The sequence below is a fragment of the Mytilus californianus genome, unplaced genomic scaffold, assembly GCF_021869535.1.
Source record: "Mytilus californianus isolate M0D057914Y unplaced genomic scaffold, xbMytCali1.0.p SCAF_1, whole genome shotgun sequence".
Classification (NCBI taxonomy): Eukaryota; Metazoa; Mollusca; class Bivalvia; order Mytilida; family Mytilidae; genus Mytilus; species Mytilus californianus.
The window spans coordinates 49,894,826-49,922,445 of record NW_026262581.1 but is presented as its reverse complement, the minus strand read 5'-3'; the positions used below and the strand labels follow the sequence as shown (position 1 = coordinate 49,922,445).

At 30.8% G+C, this 27,620-nt stretch overlaps 1 protein-coding gene across 12 annotated transcripts in view; it reads left to right on the top strand.

Moving 5' to 3' along the window:
- The window catches only part of LOC127720527 (plexin-B-like), a 259,946-nt gene that overhangs the window by 22,912 nt on the left and 209,414 nt on the right, over positions 1-27,620 (top strand). For 9 of the 12 annotated variants that reach the window (XM_052227191.1, XM_052227185.1, XM_052227179.1 and 6 more), the window contains exon 2: positions 7,149-7,257. The gene's annotated coding sequence lies outside the window, so the exon portion shown is untranslated. The other 3 variants (XM_052227154.1, XM_052227142.1, XM_052227136.1) reach the window with 3 other exon arrangements.

Genomic DNA, 27,620 nt, shown 5'->3' with positions numbered 1-27,620 from the left:
AAAGATTACTGAAAAATCTGTGTCATGGTTTGGTTCAGTAGTGTCATAGTTTAGTTCATGTTCGACATGGTTCAGTTCTGTGATTCCTGTCGTGTTTAAAGGAAGAATATCGATCAAAATGAACAGATATTATGAACAACTATATATTGAAATGCTGTTAAAAAATATTTTCGCTGATTTTTTTTTTTTTTTTCGTGTTAAAACCATTCTATCCTATTTTGAGGCAATATATTGTGGTTGTTTCTTTATGTTGCTTTGTTCCCATATGAGTAGATCTGAGTTTCACATATTAACGTTGATCTTCTTCTCGCGAAAATACATTGCTCGAGGAAAATAATATGTCTACAGTAAATTTAAGATTATTATCATTAAAGTTATCATTATTATAGAACACAAATGTATAAAGAGATCACGAGGGTATTATATTAGTGCATTTCAAAGTATTTTTATTTGGAATACAAAAGGACCTAAGAAAGCACATAGTAATATATGATAAGAAGTTGCAGTATGATTTCCAGTGTGACAACTATCCACCAGAGACCAAATGACGTTAAATTAAGGTCGCCTTACGGCCTTCAATAATTAACAAAACCCATGCATCTTAGCAAGCAATTAAAGGCTATGACAAAATTAAAGGTAAAGGAATTCAAATGAGAAAACCAACGAGCTGATTTATGTTCAGAACAATAGCGGAAATCAAATGTGATATACAGTAACAAACGACAGCTACTGCATTACAGAATCTAGACTTAATGGCATAAAATACAGTTACAGGAGAGGTAATGAAGTTGCTAACATAAAATGTTATTTTTCATGACGTCAAACTGTAACATATCGGGAAAAGATGAATTTTTGGACTTGTTTTTATCATTCAGACTGATTTAACTTGAAATCAAATTCATGGACCCCTCTTTTTTAAAAATGACATTAGGTTTGATGACGTATGAAGATTATTTGTACCAATTTTTTTTTATGAAAAAGTCACAGATGAAATGTTTTTAGGTTAGATAAATATACAGCAAAAAATGCTGTTTTTTCTCAAATACTGAAACTTTGATAAAAATAATTATTTCCAAAGAATTGTTATACAAAATTAGAGCATACTTATGTTAAACAGATTTTCCAAATGTTTTTACAAAAATCCCCTAAGCTTGTGTTTATTTTTGTGAAAAACAAAAAGATCCAAAGGATAGAAATGTCCCGAAAAAAAAACGAAATTTTGAGTACCGGTAAATGTCTAAAATTTCGACCCAATTTATCTCTCAAGTAGCACATGAAGGTATATTTTTTTATTACATCTTTGAATTGTTTATGTGAAGAATAGCTTGTATGGCAATTTTCATAAAAAATTCACCATGGAATCGAAACTGTATCGTACGCCCTTAAGACAGGCACATACAAAATATGGTGTGGTTTAAATGTTTGCGGGCTCCCAACCCTCCCGTTGACCAAGTCACATAAACACCAAAGACACAAAGAACCGATATGTGAGTATTTGCATTTACTGGAAGTTCCGAGCCAATAACAACTAATAAAAAAATCACGAACCCAAGACAAAAAATTTTGCTGCCAATATTCATCTTCATCCATCTTATTCCCTGTGATTTCTCTGCTAGTCGGGGCCAAAAACAAGGCCGTGCACAGTTTAAATGTACTTGTGCTAAACAAAATAACACATGTATCTTGGAATTTTTAAATTATTTTTCTTCGATCACATTTAATAAAGCACTTTTCTCATGATAAATACTAGACCAACAGAACTTTTTGCATAAAAGAAAAAAATCTTAAACGGGTTAAGTGAAACTACACAATACACTTATACAATATGACAAAAACATGATCATTTTTATTCATTCGTAAAAATGAACATTATGGACCTATTTCTAATTCAAAATTGTGATATTTCATATATTTAAATTCAGAACTTTGAATTTCAAAGTAATTTTCACTTATAGTTTATTAAAAAAATAAGTTTAAACTGTTTTCCATGTTAACATTTTGTTCAGTGGAAGGTTGAAGACTGTATGGTGCCCTCTCGATATCGTTTTGTTAGTTTTGTAGTTGGGTTACTGTATTATGGTCATATAACACCACCACCCCCATCCTCATCGCCTTTTATTCATCATAGACATATTCTGGTTCAAATGAGATCAACAGATGTATAGTTTGCTAGAAAAAATGTAAATCAAAGATTATTTTTTACTAGCTGCTAAGTTTTGCAACTCTATGTAGACGTCTTCAATCATTTGACTAGTGACGCCTCTCACTATCCCCGACAGAGTCCATCTTGAACATATGGAGAAAAGAGTCTAGGTTCTGTTTTTGTAATTTATTATATCAAATATATCGAATGCCAGTTAAAAAGAGCAGTGGCTATATAAATTATATCTTAGGAACACACCAAAAAATAAAAATCCATAAATGTACGGTTTGCCGATTACGCCCACCAAATTTGGTTAAAAAGGCTTTTTTTTTCTTAGTCAATTAGTAAATTGTGTAACTTTGTTTTTTTCTCAAGCGCCTTCTATCAATATTAAGGTGAAACAAATATTTATTAATTTGGATCTAAACCATGACAAATTTGATCAAAACCATGACGAATTTCTAGACACTTAACTGAACAATGTCAATTGCTTAACCAAACCATACCAATTTTGATATTTTGGTTATCCTGCGTTAATTTCTTTAAAACAACAATTTCAATTTAGATCGTTTGACTTACAATATAGATTCAAAAATGTTATTTGCCTCTTATTTGCTGATTTGAAAAGAACTGAGGCAATCATTCTGGGAAGTAATCTTACTAATCCATGACCAACTTATCCAAACTATGACAAAATCACTGAACTAAACGCTTCTCGATATTACGACCTTACTACCCGTGTGGTAAGTGACTATATTTCTATTCCCCAGTCAACATTGGGAGATGCACAAGATTGAGTAGAAAAAACTTGCAGAAAAATGTCTTTAAGCTTGTGTTGCATTTGTTTTAGCTGACCTTGTCCGTAGGATCAGTGTTGCTTTTGCCATCACTTGGCATCTGTGTCTGTTCATATTCTGTTAACTTTTACAAAAATTTTCTCCTTTGAAACAACTGGGCCAAACTTAACCACAATCATGATCTGGATATTTAAAAAAGCCTAAATTATAAATGGTTCAGAGGCTAACAACCTAAATTGACCTAAGAAGAACAGCCAAAAACCATTTTAGGTCAACCTACATAAGGGAGTTGCAAACTTACAGAAACTTTTATATCAAGAATTCTAGTTTTTCTAAATATTTTCTGGTGTTTAACTTTTAAACTACTACAAAAAAGCATGTTATAAATTGTTGCACCAGCTAAGTTGCCTTCTGTCTCAGTTTGCTTGTAATAAGTATCTTGCTGTTGAAGATATTATCACACAGTAACTAAGTATTTAGTAATATGGTTTTAAAGTTTGAATAAATCTCTCAAGTCAATCTGATAATAATATTGATAGTAAATAATTGCATATGTTTTATATACTTGGGTAAGTAGGTACTTACAAATTAACATAAGTTGTAGCATGAATCATGTTCTGTCATAGTTTTCATTGATTTATCAGAAGTTTGCACTCTATGTCAAGTGTCAGTGAAAAGTGTGGAATGAAAGAATTTTAGTTCAGGATAAATTTAGTGTGACACCTGTTGATTTATTCAAGAAGCATATAGCTAACATTCACAACCCCCTTCATCATCCCTAATGTGCATGAAATATTTGCTACTGGGTATTAGGCATCAATCATTATCCCCTCCCCCTTTCAGAATATAATAAGGCAAAGTCTATATTTCATTAAGAGGTAACACCCAATAATAATCTAGTCTGATTTACATATCTTAAACTTAAATGTATGACACAAGGCCAACAGTTGATTTGTTATGATGTATAGTGAAATCCCTATTTATCCATTGAAATTGAACAAACTGAAACCACTGTAGACCATTAAAGTGCAATAAAATGTTCCCATGTTTTCTCGAAATATAACAATGCACCTCTCTCCCAGTAGTTATCTAAATAGTATCTATGAAGTCAATTTTCTAAAGTCAATATTAACTTTACCGTTAAAAGCATACTAATCCCCATTCCCAAAATTTATCAAATAATGTGCGTCAACTTTTTAGTACAGTTTAAGGTTGATATTATTGAAGGTCATTATCAGAATTTATGAAGTAAATTGAAACATATTTGGTATTTACCGGTAGTGAATATGTCTGTCTGCTTTCTAAATCCTACATATCGTTTGCCGATCAACAGAATTAGAAAAGAATTTAAACTTTAATTGATGCCTTTCCAAAATGCAATTACCCAATGCTTTAAAGTTGATTTGCAAATAAAAGTGAACTGATGATGCATTCATACCTGGAATCAATGATTATAAAAGTTCACCAACTACTTTCATGATATTCCCAATTTAGCAAACTAATTAGTTTGCATGTGAGAGTGGAGGCATAAAATTTAAGGAAAAAGTTTTTTTAAACAATTTACATTGGCTTTATTGTAGAAAAACATGAAACTTGATGTGGAAAACTAATTACTTCTTATCGAAGCCGACATTGTAAAATTATATATATGTATAATTGACAGAAAGTCATCAAGTCTTCAATTTTATAGTGGTGCTGGCTCTCGATATTAATTTTTATGTATCACATCTTTTATAAGTTTCTGTATCCATACTTTTGTAATCCTTATTAACATGCAAACTTCATTAAGCATGTTATAAGAATCAGAAAGTAATTAAAGTTAGCATTATTAACACCCTATAGTGAAAGATCTTTGACTTTGATCTATAAGAACAGCAGCATGCTATTCAGCATTTATTTCATGTCCATCCTAGCATTTGGTGTGGTTTTTATTATACATCCACATGCTTTTCTTATTGAAAATATACAAGTCTGATGAAGATAAAACATGCATAAAACTGCAGGTTCCTAGCAACTGAAAATAGATCAGTATTCAGGAGGAAATTTACATCTCTTTTGAAGCTATTTAGATAATATGTATCACAATTGCTTTATATTAATCTTAATAACATCCACTTCCCTGAAGTCAAAGTGAGTAGTAAAACTATATACTGCATTCATCAACGATTTAAAATGAAATTTTAGACTTAATACTTATTAGGCTGTATGATCTACTTGAGGCTTCATATACAAAAAGATGTGTCAGCTACTAATACTTCAGTTACAAAAAAGAAATGGTGAGTTGAACATTGGCATGTTCCTGCTGTAGTAAATGTTCCCTTTTTTATACCAATTATCTGAGAACAAACACTCTATTATTCACATATTTGATATCATTTTGTTAATGTACAAGAAAAAATCTGGAGTACCAGTTGACAAAAAGAATTTAAAGTAAACCTTTGTTCTCTTTGTTCTATCCTTCCTAACTTTTGGTGAGAATTCTCCCGCTGGAGTTTCTACAGAAATGAAAACCTAACCCACCATCTATTTTAAATATGAAGATCAAGATAGATTACCAGATCTATGAATGGGCTCTTTGGATGTTCAGTTATTGTTTCTTACCTTTGTAAACGGTTTGTAAGCCACATGATGAAGTTTCCCTGTGATGAATTGAAAATGCTGTTACACTCAGATATTGCCCACTCAATATTTTTTTGAAGATCCCAGAATCTTCAAAAGAGTTGGACTTGCATCCCTTTTTAACCCTGAGAATTTCACATTATTTGGTTTATGAGCTCAATTTGTTGAATTGATGAACATGACTATAAATTTAAGTGGTCCATGAATGAAATGTGTATGCAGTTACTATTTTAAGTCATGTTCCTTCATTGAATTCTTTGTTTTAGATAACCAAGCAGTATTTATAGGTTCAAGTTTTAAAGTATGAGACCATGTTGTTGGTGTCCCCTAAATGTTGCAAATGTTTTTCATGTCTTAATTGTCAACCTTGATACAATATAGTCTGCCCCATTTCCATTCTCAATTTTATTTTTATGATATGCTTCTTGTCTTACTCCAGATTGCCAACATCTTTTGTCAAGTATGAAAGTTGCACTTTAACTTGGAAACTTCAGAAATTATGCTATAATGATCATATTTATGTATTATACACTCAATCTAGGAGTGCAGACTATATTGGCAATGATTGGAATCCCCTTTTCAGGCCATCTGTCTGTTCGTTCAACAAATTTACATCACACTTTTCTCTGCATAATCTGAACAGAATGACTTCATATTTGTTCAACAGCTTGACAGTGGTGAATTGTAAATTTTGAGCACTTATCAGTTCTGTCAGGTACCTACTGTCAGATACCTACTTCTTGTTTATTGATATTTGAAGTTTTCAATATGATGACTGAGCTTAAAAATTTTCATCACATATTTATCCAATACTACTTAACAGAATGACTTTTTATTTGGTAAGCAGCCCAACAATGATGAGTTGTAAAGGAATGAGTTTTTATTTGGTCAATACCCCAACAGTGATGAGTTGTAAAGTGTATCCCCTTTTCAGATCTGTCAAACACCTACTTCCTGTTTGCCAATAGTTTGAATTACCAGTGAGGATATGCTTTATAGATACAAGAAGATGTGGTATGAGTGCCAATGAGACAACTCTCCATCCAAGTCACAATTTGTAAAATGTATGACATGTGCATTCTTGTTTCTAACATCATAATGTATATGACCCAAAAAAATAGATGTATCAGTGCAAATAAGATGTTAAAGTACTGGCCTTAAAATAGTTTACATGTCTGCACTCAAAAGAGCATAAAAAAAATTTTGAAAAGAAGTTGCAAACAGTATAAAGTTCAACAAACTGAGGAGAGTTCCCTGTATCAGAGATAAACAACAACATATGATGTTTCCAAATTTTTCTCACTCACTTATAACCAATAAAAAATTACTGATTACAAAAAGTTTCTATTTTCATAGATCAGCTATTGAAAGAATTCAGGGGGAAAATCTCTGGTAAAACAATCACCTCCGGTTACCTAACAGCCTACCTGCCAAAAACCGTTCTGTTCAATGTTCTAATCATTTTAACATGATTATACAGTGTTTTAGTTAATTAAGGCATAGCAGAGTCCCTACATCTTATCAGTGGGTAAAATGTTAAGATGAAAAGAGTTTTAAATGATTTCAAAGATTTTTTTTCTTTTAAACAGGTCTTCTATGTGGAGATTTAAGTCATATAGGAACTAGTATGTGTAATGATGGTGTAGATGCTTTGTTGATTGGTTAATTACACAGATAATTAACAGGGATTAACACAAGGTAAGACAGATTGTTGATTGTAGAAAGTGATAATATTGGTGTAGTGCAGAATAGAAAGGCATACTAATGGGAAATGAATTGTGTTATGTAGAATTTTAGATGCTCAGGTTAATGTCACTTTGTGTTTGGGAGTCAGTATACTTTGCCTGTATGATACAAAAATAATATTTTGATTTAGTCATTTCTTTTGGATGGAAATTGGTTTTGATTTCATTGTCATCAAAACTAATACACTGCATGGGAGTCTTAACAACTGTTCATTGAATTAGAATCATCATATCTATCATTTAATTGCCAAAACTTGTAACTTAGTTGATAAAGAAGTAAACTTCTTTGTATTGAGTGCCTCTCCATCCATTGGTCTTCTGCATGAATAAAATATGAATCTCCATAACAATTGGAGCTATTTTCCTAATGCTTGTAGTTTAAAGGTTTGGTTGGCTTGTTGCTTGCTTTGTTGGTATAAATGTTTGCTCAAGCATTGTAATTAAGATTGACATCTGCAATCAATAGATAGGCAGGGCTTCAGCTTGTATACATTATACTTATAAATGTTATTGGATGATAAGCTATGTATACAAGTTGAAGACCCGCCTATCCATTGATTGCAGATGTGAATTTTAATTACAATGCTTGAGCAAACATTTATACAAACAAAGTAAATAAGCCGACCAAACCTTTAAACAACAAGCATTAGGAAAATAGCTCTAAAGCATCCTGCCCATCATTTTGCTTTTCAAATTTTATTTTTCAACCTCGGTTTAGGGGAGTCAGGAAAGCCTATATATAGTTTTTTTTTTTTTTATCCCCAATTCCTCCCAAACTGGTAAGTGGATTTCATTAGAGCTTCTTTAGGATCTAAAACTATATAGTACAAAAATCTTTTAAAACTTTCTATTGATTATGAATCATAATGAAGTTAAAAAAATGGTACTGTATGTTATAGATATTATTAGTCAGCTTAATTACCAATACAGCAGCTATTCAGTACGAAAACATTAAGCAGCTAGTTATCCTGAAAGATCTGAATGTTCTTGACACCACCGAAGCAATAGATTGGTTAGCCATCTTAAAACAAATCTGTCAAAAATATCACAAAATGCAGTGGGTAATCTCTGAAATCAAATTCACAACTCATCAATTCGACAGATTCTCATCAAACTTGATATATGGCTCTCCAGACCTCTCCAGATTACCAAACCGATAAAGCATGCTTGATTAGTCAAGTCAAGATAGAAATGCAATGAATTGGTTGAATTTATCATTTTACGCATTAAGTTTTTTTCACTTCCATAGTTTGTAAATGAAAAATAGAAATAATATTTTTTTTAAATCTCTAATTTACATCTTCAGTAACACATACATGTAGCAGTATTTATTAAAAAAAAATGTTCTTTATTGGCAAGATTTCATAAAGTGAAAGTTGACTTTTAGTACGGTAAATGTCTGCAGATTGGTTCAGGGAACAGAGAGAACCAGTTCTGTTTAATCATGTTCGCATTCAGTTTTTAACTGAAAACCTTCAACATTTTTGTTTTTTGTGAATGAAACTTTTACACAGGTAGCAGCTTTCTTGTGGATCAGGTGCCCATATATTTATTTTTGGACAATTTTGTCTGTTTAAAAGATATCTCCTGGGAGACTGTAGTTTTCCGAACTTTTTCTGAAATTGTAGAAATCAGTAAATATCAACTTTCTGTACTAATGTTCAATAAGATGCTCCTTAAATTACATCCATTACTAATGACTCCTTTCTATTTGTATTTGAATGGCTTTTCTCACAAACTATAAGCATTGGAACCCAACCATTTGATTCTTTCACCTCCCCCTTTTTTGTAGTAATATCATGTACTCTTTTTGTTTTGGTAATGCTTCTTATATAAATTAAATGATCACATTTTTAGAATTTGTTGTTTATTTAATCAGTCTGAAAGCCATCTGTCTTTGAAAAAAAGGAAAGAAAACACTGTCTTAAAGCAGTCTGAAAGCATGCTACTTCAGAGAATTATTGTAATTGCACTATCCATAGCCTTCCATAAATACAGTACAAAGTGCATGCCCTCTATAAACAACTTTCTGTATGGAATACTGTTTACAACACTTCACTTGTATTTGTTTAAATTGTCTGTATCAGCCACCTGAAAAAACCAGTCAATGTAATATAGAATATAATAGTAGCCTATGGTTACTATTACTTGTATCATCATCAAAGACAAAAAGAAAGTTTGTCAATACATGTAAATTTTTGTGGAAGGATACACATTGTTGATTTATTATATCATTGGAAAAAGACAAATATAAAGGTTCACAATTTTTTCTGACTTATTAATTTGAAACACAATTACAATTTAGATTATAAGTAATGTATGCAAAATGTTTTGTCTTCATTGCAGGGGACTATACTGTAGCACCTTTGAGATGCACATGGGGATACACATGATCCACAACCCCTAATTTATAGAAGTAGTTAAAACCTATAACAATTATAGCATATATTGCCAGATAAATTAAGGCAGGTCACAACCATCTTTGGATGGAAATCAATGAGGTCACATTACTTTAAAGGAAAAGTACTGTATTTGAAGAGATGGCACAGTTTATTAGGTTCACAAAAATACTGTTGGTTAATTGGAGCCTTTAAAACTGATCTTTGGGACTGTTTTAATTTTCTTTGGATAGATTTGTAGGTGGACTATGAATAAATGTAATATAATTGTCCTATTAAAATGCTTCAATGGAAACAGTTTAAAGCCGTAGTGACATTTATGTAAATCTCCCAGTTCATTGAATGTTGATCATTAAAGGACTATACCTCAGTAAGTGGTGTCCAGTGTGAAAAAACTTTTATATTCTCTCACTCACTGTTTGTTTATAACAGTATCCACATTACATTAGAAACACTGAATAAAATGTACCCTAAAAAAATTAATGCTTCCTTAATGTCACCTTGATTGTATTGAATATTGGATAGTTACAAAAATCCCAAAAGACAAATTTCGCTATTATAGAGAAAGAGTATAAACTAATATGAATCCTCTGTTGGTCTCCCATGATGGTCTTTATTAGTTTTATTTTTCTCGCGAATGATGGCTTTTATCAGATCTTTCTACCAAAAATGGATTTTTAACCTCCAGAATGATGCTTTAACATTTTAATCCATAATTGCATTAAAGACAATCAAGCAACTATCCTGATGTCTTTTACAGATTTATTCTTTTGTCATCTGTTGCAGTCATGATTAATGTGATAAATTTGTGGTATTACCAGGGATGATATCAAATTTTAAACATCTGTTGTTCTTTTTATAGTGCTGACATTAAATGCATTGATTTTAAGTCGTTTAAGCCTTCATTATGTAGTAAACCCAGGAGTAATCTGCTTCAATCAAAGGAAAATTTCTATAAATATGAGGTAAGCTTTACTTGTTTGTTTATTTTTAAACACAGACTGCTTCTGTAGAGGGATTAAATATGGCTTTCTTACAAGAATGGGATTTATCTAAAACTGGCTTTTTAAAAGGTCACTAAGATGAACTACTTTTTCAGAGATTTTTCCAAATTTTATAAACATACATCTATGAAATTATAAGCAAACTTGTGACTTGTTTATTCCAGATATTTTGTTCTAAGGGAAATTTCATACAAGCTATTCTACTTTAGAGAACTTCCATGACATCTGTTAGGAATAAGAAGAGCAATTAAACTATCCGGCTTGGATTTTGTTTTAAACCATGACTCTACCCGAGTCCATTTCATTTCATTTGCTCCTATGTTTTACAGGATCATTTACCCTATATCCCATCTTTTTTTATAATGTTGACTAGCTTTCTGGATTCTATCAATGCCCATTGATTCGTAAATTGTCAACTATTCAGATACAAATCTTTGTACAATATTATGCAGATTACCGGTATTTCATTAGCACAAATAAATTTTTTGTAAGTCTTAATTCAGTTGCACAATATATTTTTTTTCATTTTGTCAAAAAATCCTGAAATAACAGTATATTCAGATGTCTAAAATAGTTGCTTTAGATAAAGTAAAAGGTGTCATCTATTGGGCAGGTCTTTATTTGTGAAATGAATTAAATACATTTAATCTCACACTCAATACATCTTGGAAAACATTGACACAAAGTCCAATCCCAGAGGCAGAATTATTTTCCCATTAAAACATCTTTATAATTCACTCCCCTTGTGTTGGTTTTGTCAATAAAAACAAATAGTATGAATTGGTTTCTGTGACAATTGATTGAGGGGACAGACATTATTTTCAACCGATTTTGATTCTTTGTAGTAAAAATATATTATATATGCCGTTCTATCTTGACCACAATAGCCATTGCCTGGAGCTGAAAATAATTTCATTAATATGCGCCCAGATTCAATTACGAGGGGACGTTGTTGATAAATTCATTGTAAGAGCATAAGTAATGTAATATAATACAAAAATGATTATGTTATGGTTTGGAGGTCATCTTTAGGACATAATACATAGGACCACGTCAGATAATGACCATACTTGTTTAGAATTGTGATCAGGAAATATAGTGAAAAACTTAGAGATTGACAGTAAGTAGCAATTTATCTTGGGTTTTATTTTTAGCAGGAAATTGACTTGTAGTCCTGAGATAGGTTCAAGATAAATTTTGTGTTCAAATTTATGGTAATTTTACTAAGATTACTTGATCAAGCATTGTCCTATTTTCTTGTGAAGGTTAATTAAATTGTGGGGGTTGCAGAACTGAGGGTCAACAAATTAGTCAAATTTAATAGCACACAGAAAAGGAAGCTGCATAGTAAAGCTGTAAATACTTTCTTTATATTATATTATAGACTGTGGATACATTATTATTTGTTGGATGTCAATTTTGATGGATTTTATGGTTATAGGTAAACCATTATTTAGATATGCAAAGAAGTACAAATTTTCTAAAGGCTTGTAAGCAGACCTTTGCAAAACCTTACCACTAAATCAAATATCCACAAAAATACACAAATTTCCTTAAACCATGTGAATTGGTTCCCATGAAAATAAAGGAATCCACACTAAAAATCAAATGAAACTTTTTGGTCTTTGACAAAAATGCAGCTATAGATGGCTTAACGAAGGATATTCAGACATCTACATTTTTAGACAAATTTGAATAAAAACAATGGGTCAGGCATAATTTAGAGGAAAATAAAAACACAAGATTTTTTTCTGATCAGCAAAGGGGATAGAATTACACCATTTTCTCTGGGGAGCCAGGCAATAGATTTTCATCAATATATGCAGAATTTTATATTCATTTATAGGGATCTTCAAACATCTTAATGGATTTCTGTGGTAAAATTTCAAATTTTGGTTTGGTATTTCCAAAAATCAATAGTCATAAAAAATTTAAGTTTTCTTTCGTGTTATTGCATCATAATTTGTTGAATTTGTTGCATTTTATTTCACCTTGTGGAAATTAATACAAAGAGCAACAAGGTTGTTACGACTTGACATGAACATGTTAAGGGATCGTTTATAATGTCTGCTGTTGTTTTGTTAATTGTCCATATTGGGGAAAGCCAACATGAGTATAATACTTACTGTCTTGGTGCTGATTCATTATGCCTTAATGCTTGCTTCTTGTATTCCACAATAATATGAAGTATAATGTACATTGTTAGCAAATATAAAATGTATGAACTTTAAAAACAAGGGAAAAGCTTTTCTACTCACACGGTTCCATCAGAGGTATAAATAAATTTGATATTTTCAAACTATTAAGATTATTTGAAATACATTTAATTTCCAATGTATTGCCTTAGATTTCATATTGCTCAAACTCTACAGCGAAAGGACAACAAAATCAAGTTGGGTGTAAACAGTAATTTTGATATTGCCTTCTCAAAATGGAAGCAGGACACCAGACCTTGTTGTCATATAAATTTTGACTAAGTACTCAGACTCAGTACTCAACCAATCAAAATGCTTGTTTTGATGTTTCAAGCACAAATGAAATGAATTTTATGACCGAGACCCCAGGAGATGATATTTATGTGCCTTACAGATGAACAAAAATTTATTATTACAGAAGTTGGGTGATTGCATTAAAGTAGAAGTTATTCATGCTTGAATAACCTGCTTTTGTTTTGTACATGAACAATGATATTTTAAACCTTTCGTTATACATGTATTTAATAAACTTGTTGGATGTCATTTAATGAATTTTAAAGGGTATCATGACTCTGAATCAAATTTCTGCCTTCTGTGGTTCAATAGTGTCTGGCTATAGTTTTATCCCAATATACATTTGAGATGATATTTTGTATATAAATAGAACATCCACTACCCTGTAATTTCAGTATTGAGAAATTATTACAGAAACAACAGAACCAAAATTGATCTATCTAAAAGTAATGTTAGGAAGAATAGAACCCTTCCAATACATGTTTTTAATGGATGAAACCAATTTCCTTTATAAGTTATTGGATATGACGTGAAATAGGATATTAATTTAATAGTTCGATAAATAAAAAAGACTATTAAGTAATATGGCACCATATGTTCGTAAGCCTAGGGGATAACATGTCATTTAACAATGGGGGTTTTAACAAAAAACCAACAATTTTTTATCCACAATGCTATAACGGGATCTTATGAAAACAATATAACAATTATAATGCTATCAATGATAATAGTCCTCTGTAGGTCAATAAAACAACAATTTATGATGATTTTATCCTTTTACCATTAATTATTTAAGGAAAGCATAGAAATAACCAGTTCGTTGTATTCATGCAATTGCCCAATCGCTTTTTCTAGTATGTATTATATATAACATGAAGTTGATCAATACACAATCAAGCAGAGCTGAATTAATGTTTGCAAAATACATAGAGAGTTAGAAAATTCTGGAATTGTACCAATATAATAAAAAAAAATGTCATGTCAAATTGTTAGATACTGCCGCATGGACAACTGAACCTATATCATGTCACCTTTGTCCAAAGATTAAAGGATGTAACCACTTAAAGAATTACAGATAATTTTTCTTCAGTTCTATATTTGTCTCAGTTCATTATTTAGTATTGACCGATAGCAATGGACATAATCTGGTAAATGTCGTCAATTTCACAAATTACTTCGGAGTATCAATCATAATATTTATTGTAAGGAATCGATAATGCAAATGGGACATGTTACAAGGGCATAAATGAAAATGCAGGAATCCATGGTAATTAAATAATTATCGTCCACTGCACCCCTAAACCAAATGAAATTTACAGTTCAGCTTGTCGGATTACTGTCATTAAGGCATGAGAATGCAATTTTGAAACACACTGAAAAGCCTTTTGTAATTTTTTTTTTGCCAGTCCATATCTTAATTGAATAACTTTCTCCATAAGAATTGATTGATTAAGATCTTATGACCTGATGTTGACACCATTTTGTCAGCATGTAGCTTAAATGAGAGTTCTTTTCTTTGTATCCAATCACAAAGGTCGATCTGCATCAAGATCAAAACCAAGAATTTCTCCATTGGGATATACCTTGCATCTTTATCATTGGAGACGGGTGTGCTTTATTGTTATGAATTGTGTTCATTACCGATCTTCTAGCCCTACAGACAGAGTGATGTTATTTTAAACCTTTCATATTTTATTTTCAACTCCTCTGATGTGTAAAACTAAGGCATATTAACAGTTTAGATTCAAAAAGTTTTATACAAATATTTGCTAAAAAAATTATCCAAACACAGGTAGATATTTCTTCTACTATAAATGGAGGAAGGTGGCTGTTTTATCTCTCGTACTCACTCACTCACTCTAGACAGCTGATACCAAAAAACTAGAAATGCAAACGTAAAAAATAAATTAGTACGTAAACAACAAGAACAACATAAAGTTTGTATATTTTAATCTTAAACTTGCAAAAAATACTTGGCACAAATATTTAGTGGTATACAGTTTCTGATAGGGATATTTATGGCAGGTTTTTGCAGTTGTAAGCAAAATGAGAGCAATGAGAGAAAGGTAGACTTGCTACATGTCCCTGCCTTATTATTATTTTTTTCAATTTTGCCCCTTTAACAATTTTACTGCTATAACTAAGAGATAACCATTATACTGACATCTCCAGGGGCAATCAGTATACTGGCAGTTTTCAGTAAACATATAAATTAGTAAGAAAGAAATAAAAGAAAGGGAATTGTAGCAAGTCTAAGAGAAAGGCTCTTGCTGCTTGTAATGTTCAACTGATTTGTTAATTGTCTGCAGTAATTGATAAAAGTGCTAGTGAATGACTTGACAAAGTAGATTGTATTTTGTCATATATGCTAAAGGTAATTTATGAAGATTGGGTGGAATTAAATCATGTCAACTGATGGTGGTTATGTAATGGCAATCTTTGGAAAATTTTATATGAATTGAGTCAACAATCAGCTGAGATACTTGCTCTTTTAGCTTAAATGCAACTGTTTACTGATTAATATCACCACCTTCTTGAAACATCGTTTGAGCTACTGTATGATGACTGTTTCTATGCCTTCAAGAGGAGACCACACTTAACATTGAGTGACATTTGTGTATACTTGCTAATTGCTACATGTCTGTAAATGTGTTGATCAACAAACAAGTATGTGGTATTTTGTCATATACAAGATGTAATGTGAAGATGATGTGTATTAACTGAAGTCATCTTCTGATGCTGTAATGATGCTTCACAAACCATTGAGACATTTTTATAGTGACATGTATATTTATGATGCCATGTAAAAAGCATGCATATTGTCAGCACAGACTTATTGGAACATGCTTGATAAAGTTGCAGTGAAAGATAAATAAAAAATATTATGATTTTTGGTTATGAAATGCACAATTGTATTCCTTCTTCACACTAATTTAACAATAATGTATATTTTCCTAAAGGAGCAGGCAAGACATTTCAGCATGCGTACATGCCCATCTAGTAGGAACTTCATAGGACAATGACCTCATTTCATGCTTCATCAGTCATTGTTGAGTTTTCATGGTACAGTCCTTTTTTCAGATGTAGTAAGCATTAATTAACTTTATTTGGTGTTGGAATGATTATAAAGTGTATATGTCTATCTCTGTCTAGTAGAGTTCAGCTGACCTTGACCTCATTTTTATGGTTCATTGGTGAATGTTGAGTTTTCATAGTTTAAATTCTGTTTCTCACATACTTGTGGAATAGGTCAAATATATTTGGTTTATGGAATGATTGCAAGGTGTACATGACTGTCTGGCAGGGTTCATTTGACCTTGACATCATTTACATGGATAATTGATAATGTTGAATTTGTGTGATACTAAATGTACTAAAACCATTTTTTTTTAAAAGACTTTCAACATTAGTTCAATCAAAATCAGTAAAGCAGGCAAGACATTTCAGCATGTGCTGTACTCTTGCTGTTATTAGTATGGACTGTATATCAAATAAGAATATTTTAATGCATTTCTGCAGACCATCATGATGTTCTTGTTCCTTAAAACATTTTTTACAGTTTTACATGTAATTGTAATTAACATACCTAATTATATTTAATAAATAAATCTATCATAGTGTGGTAAAGTATTTATAAAGAAGAAACAATAACAACATATTGGGAGGAAGGTGTTTTTCATTGCTATTCTTTTTCTTCAATCCTGTTTTCCATTGGTATCAGTAGTACAAATATACTAGTACAATTTAGCTATAAGGTCAAATGAACCCCACACCAAAAGGTCAGTTTAGGATAGTTTGTAGTATTCAACATGGTCTCAATTCCTATGAGCGATAGCGATGGAACAAGTTTACAAAAAAATGGACAATTAATCAGGCCATAAGTTTTCTATGTTTGAATTGTATTACATTTTTGATAACAGGCTTTTATAGGAAAGATTGGTTTTTATACGACCGCAAAAAATTTTTTGGGATCGTATAATGGTATGATGTCGTCGTCTGTGTCTGCGTTTCATCGTCTGCGTCGTCGTCCGAAGACACATTGGTTTCCGGACAATAACTTTAGTTTAAGTGAATGGATCTCTATGAAATTTTTTAAGAAGGTTCAATACCACAAAAGGAAGTTTGGGATTGATTTTGGGGATGATGGTCCCAACCGTTAAGAATTAGGGCCCAAAAGGGGCCCAAAAGAAGCATTTTTCTAGTTTCAGGATAATAGCTTGTGTATAAGTATTTCAATTGCTCTGAAATTGTACGACAATGTTTAATACCACAAGTAGAAGGTTTGGATTTATTTTAGGGGTTATGGGGCCAACAGTTTAGGAATTAAGGGCCAAAAAGGGGCCAAAAACAAGCATTTTTCTAGTTTCCAGACAATAACTTGTGTGTAAGTGTATGGATCTCTCTGACATTGTACCACAAGGTTCCATATCACAAAGGGAAGGCTAGGATTGAGTTTGGGGTTAATTGCCCAAATATGTAGGAATTAGGGGCCAAAAAAGGGCCAAAAACAAGCATTTTTCTAGTTTCCAGACAATAACTTGTGTTTAAGTGTATGGATCTCTCTGAAATTGTACTACAAGGTTCCATACTGCAAAGGAAAGGCTGGGAATCAAGTTTTGGGGTTATTGCTTCAAGGGGGGTTTCAAATAGTGGGGGGGGGGGATTTTTTTTTTCCAATTTTTTTAGAGGATTCATATTTTTTTTCAAAATTTTTCAAATTTTGAATTTTTGAATTTTTGAATTTTTGAAAAGTTTCAAGAAGAAATCTTCAATTGCACAGTATTGCACAATAGTTTTATAAGATCTTTGATCACATTTATTTTTTGTCAGAAATCTATATTATGTCAAAAATTTGATCACAATCCAAATTCAGACAGTATCAAGCTTGTATATTGTGTCCAAATTTGTACCAACTGTTCAGGGTTCGACCTCTGCGGTCATATCAGGCTGCGCTCAGTGAAGCATTTTATTCTCATTGTTGAAGGTGGTACATTGACCTATATAGTTGCTTAACTTTTATGTCATTTGGTCTCTAGTGGAATATTATCTCATTGGAAATTATTCCACATCTTCGTATTTTTATATGTAAGTGTCAAAATGCACTGTTATCAATGCACAAGTACCTTGTGGCTCTAACAGATAGAACACAAGTTTTTTCTTTTATACCATACAAACATTTTTATATCAAGGCCTCACAGATGTAATTTAAAAATAGTTACCTGGCGATATTTGATTTTTTTGTCAACAGTTAATCAACATACAATATATAATTAGAAAGCCATAGAGTATAAACTTAACTTGTTCAATATTTAATCAAAATAATTTTAAAATCTAGTATAATTATAGTAGAATTCAATATTTTATGGCAGTTCTAGTTAACTTAGTTCATTACAACATTTATAACAATATTTTTTTTTCACCTATAAATCATTATGAGACATGTGTGGTCATAAAATAATCATATATTGATGTCATATAATACACAGAGCCTCTGGTTACAGGTATATAGCCAGTATTCAATGTAATTTGATACTTTTTTAGATAATATTCAATATATTGGAAATTGTGTATTATTTCTAAGAACAGATCAGGGTTTAGCATTGTTTGGAAAACTCAGAGACAAATATACACATATATGTCTCTGGACAACTGGACTGGGTTGATGGACAAACATCAATTAATGTTAAAAAACATTTAGATATTAATAATTTAGCATTAATTGGATTTTTTGTATTTATGAATGATTTTATCAACTCATCAAATTTAAGCATCATTTTTAGTGTTTGACCCCAGGTAAAAAGCTGACCTTTCATCAGTTTGAGCTGGCATTATCTTGTTATCATTGTTGTTATTTCAATGTCCAGAAAGTTTAAGACTTTCTTATAAGAAAAGTTTTTTTTCTGATTTTACTGTGTTTTGTAATGTTTATCTGTATGAACTGGAATTCTTGTTGCTCTTCCTTCACAGAGTTATAGCATACCCTGTCAATGTGGATAACAATTAAAGGAAAATCATCCGGTTTGAAGCAAAAGTCAGTGTTTCTTGTGGTGGAAATTCAGCAAATCATCAGAATTATACACATTAACTTAGAATGATTACCATCATTAACTTTCTGTTTTCTGAATGACCCCTTTGGTAAATAAATCACCATAAAAAGGAAATTTCACACTTAACCCCAGAGAGGTCAAGATGATCAGCTATGATAATCTGTTACAATTTGTTGTGCCCTGGGCAAGTGTATTTTACACACACCATCTTCCTAGTTGTATGTGTTTTGACATTACTGTAAATAACAAACAAGTGAAAGGTGTAAATTCTCTGTCATAATTCAGGATTATTTACAGTTAATTTGGCAGGTAGAGTAAATAGATTATAATTAGCCTTTAATTGGTTTTGGCAATGTTTTTTTGTTTGTGATATAAGCAAGAGGGATTTGATATAACCCGTGCTTGTAGTTGTGGTGAATTAGAGACTTATAAATAACACCTTTTGGGTATTTAGAATTCAATGGGAGTCTAATTTTTGGGTAGTGTAAAACATTTACATTTTTAAAATAAGGGTAATTCTTTTATTGAGATAGTTCATCCTGCAGTCATTGCATGATTGTATCCTGTTTTAAAAAAATGACAAAACGTGACTTGTTACCAACCTTGACATTACAATTACTACTCTCGTTTGTAAAATTTTATGTAGAATTCATGTTAATAGTAGTTGGGGACCAGAAAGAAACATGTTTATCTAACAATTACTTAATATACTGTATGTTTTGCATGTTATTGTCTGTTTGTTATCTGGAAACTTGCATATTCACATTCATTATTTCTCTCTGTAGGGTTAGTCTTTATCTTTTGTTTACTGTTAAAGTAAAATTAAGTCAAGATTTATTACAAAATGATGGTGGAGTTATCTTGAATTGATTTAGCACACTTCAAAAACTTCACTTTATGAGTAGTCTTTATTGTCTTCAACAGACGCAGAAAACATAAAATTTTCAAATATTACAAAAAATCATTCTTTAATAAAAAAAGAGTAAAGGTCTTACATGTGGAAGAATGCTGTATTCTACTATAAGATAATTTCTTAGAATTTGGTATACATACATGAGAAGTTATTTAGGAGTCTTCATCAAAGCATGTAACTGTATGAATACAAAAAAAATGTACTTCTAGCAGTTAGTTGTTTGTATACTTAGATAATTATACCCCTTTTGATATTTCTATCATTATAATAAGTCTAATAATGTCAGCTGACCACAGTCCTTCTGCTAACATTGCCTGCTTCATTACAGTGCTCAATAAAGTATTGCCAGTCATTTGCAGAATATCTGAAATATAATTGTGACTGTACCCTAGAGAATGATATATAAAATGATAGTTTGTGTATCAGGTGATTTTTGTCCTGACATTTTTACTACTATTTTATAAAACTAGTTTAAGATGACCTTAGGTCAATGTGATTTATGTTCCTTGATGTAGTTGAAGTATTTCATATGAAATTTTATAATCTTTGGTCAATTAAATTAGGCTGTGTAGAAATTTGGGCACAACAATATGAAAACATGTCTTTCAGTAATGGCACCTCTGAAATTTGTCCTTTTTACCAGTAAGATAATAGTTTATATATTGCAAGATTAGTCATGAAAAAAGTCTGGGGTACTTTTAGTAAAATGAACTCTAAAATTTTATGCTCATCATTAATCAACAAAAGCGTTGAGCCATAACTGATAATAAGCAATGTTTTATAATATTTCGGCTGCAGCATATTAGCTCACTTTATAGATAGTTTTGGTAAAATGCTAATACAAAATCATATACCAAAAGATAGTAAGATTTTTATGTTTCATAGCATTTGGTTTGACAAATTTTATTATGAAAATACAAACTGAAATCAACATTATGTGTAATATTTCAATTAAAAGCAGCATAAAAATATAGTTATTTAATGTTTTTGTTATTTGTCTGTGAAAGCATAAGATAATAACCAGTGCATTAGTTTGTGTGGCTGCATGCATTGGAATCAATAAAGAAAATGTGCTCTTTGATTACAATATTGAGAAAGTGATAAAACTCTATACCTCTCATGTAAACTGCCTTTTATGGTGATTAACGTAATATCTTGACGAACAAATGTTGTCTTTTATACAATTATGGTAAGAGGATGCTCATTTTTATCGTTTATTGTTAGGGCAATTGGTACATATTGTAAAAGATATTGGTCATTTAGTCGTCTCGTTATGGTATGAATGCCATCAAGATTCAACATAATTTGGCCAATTTGTACAACTTGTTAATGAAAGAAAAAGGTTTCTATGTAAAGATTATCCCTCGGTTCTTAATAATCGAACAATTTATGACAAATTAGTCGTAATGGCAGAACACGAATCTTGGATGATTGAGGGCAAAGAAGCAATTACAGATGAAAATAAGACTTACAGCCATTTTTATATGAATTTAACAAAACTGCACACTTCAAATTAATCACAAATCAGATGGTAAACATTTCTTAGCAACTTTCCAACTTTTCCATTAGTCTTTTAGTGGATGCTTAGGAATTGTTAGTGATGCTGGAATTAATTTGACCAGTAATTAATTGATCGCTGAAAACCTTTTAAATACTAATTGTATCAAATTGATCCAATCTGCCTTCTTATGCTTTCAGTGAAATTTATCTTTTTGCAAAATTTGAAAAAATAAGAGGAAATTTGATGAGTTGTCCTTATCCTCTTTGGTGCACAAATTATTTATAAATGCTTTGAAAAGCTGTTACATCTTGCAGTTAAAATAATTTATAGTATGTAAAAATATTGTGAAGTATTATTTTTTGGATTGCCAATTATTGCACAACTTATTATTTCAAAGAGAGAACACGAGTTTGTTTAATGTGGGAACATTTTATGCTGTATTCTGCTCATCTGTTTATAAGTGGCTCTCATGTAAATATTAATATATTGACTATAGTTCTTTGAAAATGACAAGTAAAATGAAATTAGAATGAAGTTAAAATGAAATTATAATGAAGTTAAAATGAAATTATAATGAAATAATTTACAGTAAATGACTAAAAACAAGAGACTAGTTCAAGGACACCATCCATTCAACCTAAGGACCATATTTTATTACTATTATTTTTACATTGCTGAATACACATAATATGAGAAGACAATTTTTTGAGTTATTTAATTTGAGTAATATTTACTGAATGTTTAGGTCCATTAGCATTTGACTATCAAAATTGCCAATGATTTACTTGTGTTTTAATGAAACAAATTTAATAAAAACCTTTATTTTTCAATATGGGTTCTTCCTGTGTGGATATTATAGTTTATGACTTGGTCCATTTATATATGAAACTTTTGTAAGATATCATCTTAGGAGGATAATATGAGCACTATCATTCCTGATCAGAGATTTACCAGTTTAGGATGTATGTCCTATCAGACTGAGGATCTAATGTTTGACAGGCAGGGTGTATATGTTATCACAGGACTGTTATCTATAGAATTCTCCTAATTATCCCATGTAATCAGCTTACAGGCCATAAGTATATATTATGTGTTGGCAGTCTACAGTTTAATCATCTTATACTATGTAATAGCAATGTATTGATTAAAAAGTCTAGCAAGTTTGGTGTGAATTATTTGATTTTCCAAGAAAAAACTTTTCAAATAAAGGGATAATCTGTTTATATAAAAACTTAAAATACCACTATTTTGTGATTACAGTAAAATTGAGGTTATAAGAGGCCCTATTTGGACCAAAAAAATGAAGTATTACAAATCACGATTTTTACTTAAACATCATTGATAGGTATGAGTTCAATGGTTAAACTGTACAGCTTTGGGTTCGTGTTGCTTAGTCTTTAGTTTTCTATGTTGTATCATCTGTACTATTATTTGTCTGTTTGTCTTTTTATTTTTGGCCATGGCGTTGTCAGTTTGTTTTCGATCTATGAGTTTGACTGTCCCTCTGGTATCTTTCGTCCCTCTTTTGGAATACTATAAATAGTTCAATAAGATTTGATGGACAAAAGACAACATAATTTTTCTTTTAAATGACAAAAATATTGTTTTGTCATCATGCAAGAACCAGGTAAATATTTATCATAAAAGTTCAAGATCAAAGGCCTGGAATAAGACACTTATTGTGGCAGTTTACCCTAGCTTTTCTAAATAAAGGGATGAACTTGTATTTGTTATTAGTAACTAACAGCAAAATAATCTCCTTTATTAATAAACACAGTTACTGATGGGACAAATCCTTTTATATTTTCTTCTCCCTTTATTTGCTTGTTTTAACTTTTTGATTCAAACGTCACCGATAAGTCTTTTGTAGACAAATAGTGCGTCTCGCATAGTAAATTTTAATCCTGGTATCTATGATGAGTCTATTAAAGATATTGAATGCTGCATAACTGTTTTAGTGGAAAATGAACTAATACATTGCTTGTTTATAGATACTTTCCAAGTGCTATTAAAGGATCTGTATAAAGGTTTCTTTAATGGATATCAGTGGATTAAAATACTGGATAGAAATTGATTTGTTTAAGTTCTCTTGTTTTAATATTCCCATGGTGGTCTTTTGGATCCATCTTTTGTTTCTCTGTATAATTTTATCTTCTACTGAGTGATTTTCTGAGGCCAATATTCCTCAGAGCTGATTATTTTGGTATAGCAGAAATTTAAAGAGAAGGATTTTTTGATGCAAACATATTTTGAAAAGGCATATCCAGTGAAAAGTTGTACAAAAAAAAAACCATTTTAGTTTTTGAAAGAGAAAGGTAGAAAAATCTGTATACTGAGAAGTTTAAGGACAACAACTCCTCAAATGTAACATAAAATTACTGAATTTTTTAGTCATTTACAAGGTTGTGGAAGGATGAAAAGCTGAACATTATAGAGACTGATAATATTAGTTACCTAATGTGCTAGTGACCTAATACGATATATGTAGGGTCAGTAAATTCCATATGGAGTGAGAGCGAATATATCGTATAAGGTCACTTGAGCACACTGTGTAACAAATTTATCTTACTGACTATCTTGACATGTGGTATATAAACTAGTGGCCTATCAAAGTGATCAAGTCTTCAATACTGTTAGTATTAAGAACCTACTTCCATTGGTCTATACAAAAACAAATGCCAACAATAACAACTTGTTAGCTTTAAATGTGTTTTATGAATTTATTTCAATTGTTCATCATCAATTTCTCCGTCTGTTGAAACCTTTAAGATTTTTCATCAACACCATGTTGTTTTTATAAAGGGACGTAACACCACTACTAACTGTGTATTGAAGTAAGCCCAGCCTACTTACCCAATATGGAATATACACGGTCTCCATGCGGTTGCTTTTAACCAATCATATTCCTAGAAATGTATAGGAGGTAAGATAATATTAGTTACACTGTTTGCTAGTGACCTAATATGATATATATGGGGTAAGAAAAAATCAAATTTTTTAAAAAAATTTTTAATTTGGTGTTTGATCATTCCTGTTAAATTTATTCACAACTATTTTAACACTGTGTGATATATATAGAGCTTGACATACATGTATTGTACAAATACCTGTGTATTGTTGAAGATTATGTTGACGTATTGATGTCTTTTGGTTATTTGTTTTCGTTGGTTCTTTGTATGTTTGTGGTATATTACCTCATCTCTTTTATTCATTATTACCATGAAGTTTAAACAAGACATTGAATAATACTGTACTGCTACTGTTTGGATCGTCAGTTATACACCTTATCGCTATTTGTCCGCCATTACTGGACATCACAAAAGTTCCCGTAAAATTTTGACGTCATAATAGAAAATATCTGACGCCATAATGGAAAAGTGATTGTTGTATGACGTCAAAAGTTCAAGCGGGACAGATTCTCGGGTCAAGCGGGAATAGCGATAAGGTGTATTCAATGTGAGTTTGCAAAATATAATGTTCTGACTGCTTCTAAATGCAGTTTTGAATTCCATGCTAAAATGAAAAACACCATGACAACACAATAAAGCTGCTTAAATAAAGCATAAGCAATTACCCAGAAAAATATGCACAGAGAAATTGGATTTTGATTAATTTTTGATGGGACAAATATGATATATTGATAGTTTTTGTGAATTAACAGAATACAGTTTCAAACATAATACATGGTAATTTGTGAATACAAATATTAATATACTTTATTAATTTCTCTACATTTGGTTTCATGTTGATGACCTAGAAAATGTTGTCTCACAAAACAAATGTTTTTGTAATTAATTATCATAACCTATCATATGAATAGCAATGGCCTTATACTTTACAGACAAAGTTTCATTTGAGCTCATTGATTGGTCCCCTGTGGGAGGTCATGGTGTATGAATGGAATTCCAGAGTTTATTTGTAGACAAGACTGTTGTTGACAGTGGATCTGTGGTCAGTGAGCTATGTTTGTACCAAGTTGCATCACAATCTGTTAACTTTAATGGATGCCAGCTGAGCAATTTGATCCTTTCACAGTTGGAAAAAAGCTTTTATGTGAATTCATCTATTCAGTAATAATATTTAAGAATACAATATGTAAATTTTATTGGAAAAGTTTTATTTTTGTGGATTGTATCTATGCTCCATGACAGGTAAAAAAAACTTTTTATAAATAAAAATAATATCATATTAAATCTGTCTGCATATTTTTATGTTGGACAAACATTCAAATTTTCAGTCAGAATAAATGTGTCAAGATTTTATCTTGGTAAGCCGTCTGTTACATTTTATTCTTATCATAGAATAGTTTTTGAATTACATTATGTTGAAACACATTTTTACAGTATTCTTTTTTATGTTTATTTGCAAAAATATATTTCCCTGATTAAAGAAATGGTTATTGTTTGTATCTGTTTGATTATTTTTACACAGGTCTGGCTTGATGACAGACATTACTGTCATGAGTTTTTATTATAAAAATACATTTTAATGTGTTTTGATTTGTACAATTAAATACTTACACTTTATCAAGAATAAAGTTATGGATTTTAATTTGATGTATGAAGCTACTTTGATCAATGGATTTTATTTCATGGGGTCTTTTATTTGCACTAAAAGTGCAATATTAAATGAACAGACCTAGTCAATAAATTAACAAAATGAGAAAAACAACATCATAATGTGGATTTCAAAAATATAACAAACCTATGGGCTAGTAAGTTAAAGAAGATGAATACCAATTTAATGGCTGTCTTACTTGCAATACCATTTTATGGTTATGTTTTTTCAGGTAATAAAAGTGCTAAAAGGTCAAATAAATTTGGTCAGCTGTTGTAAAATATGGTCAGAATATTATTGTTTACTAACCTTAAGGTTCAGGATTAAATGTTTATGGTTAAATAGGGCAGAAAATTTGTCATATACTTTAGTAAAGTGATACTGACACTCTCAAAGGTGTGAAATAATATCCATATTAAAAAGATATAAGATCAGTGTCACTTGGACATGCCCATCTTTAAATTTTCATGATGTCTGTATCCTAAAATACTGACTACAATAAAGGATATGGATAATGGTCTTGGCATTAATAGTTTTTATTACCAGAGGAACAATGATACTTTTATGTGAAAGTTTTCATTTAATTTCTTCTATCATATTGTTATATATGGTTTCAGTTTGTATATATTTGATAATATACAGGTCAAGTCATAAATGACAAAAAAGCCACACATAATTTCCTAATGTGTACTTTCACTTTATCTGGTTATTTATGACATCTTTTACTCTTCAAAGTCATATAATACACAAATCTTGATTACATGTATTGGGTTTAGGTAAGGATTTAATATTTGTAATGTACAGGTATCATTTAAAGACAATATATGTTATACCATAAACCTCCAGGTAAGACTAGAATAATCTATGTAATAATCCCTTTACCACCTAGGGAGCTTGTTTATTTAGGATATTTTGACATCAAGATTTACAGGTAGGAAGTGTGTCAATTTTCTCTCTCAGCTGTTTCTCACATTTATATGAAAAAATATCAACTAAAAGCTTTTGAACAAAATTTCCTTTCATAACTTTGTACTAAACAATTTTGGTGTGGAAGGTTGAAATGAAAGTACAAATAATTACTGAGAGATTTTGTATAGATATAGGTACCAACGTAACCCATGAACAGTAGCACAAATCTTTTAATGTGTTTATGCAATGCAATAAATTTGATAATATACTAGATCATGGAAATTTGACTTTGGTTTTTATTATGGCTTGGGAGTATTAAAAAGATTTCATAGCCAGATGAACATATACTATTTCTTCAATTAGGTCTACACTTTAAACATGGAGATTTGGACATGACTGAATGATGCTTATTATATGCATCTGACTGTAAAGAATGAATTAATTGAGGTTGCTTGTAGAATTTCTTTCAAATATATGTTCCAAACTGATGTGTTTCA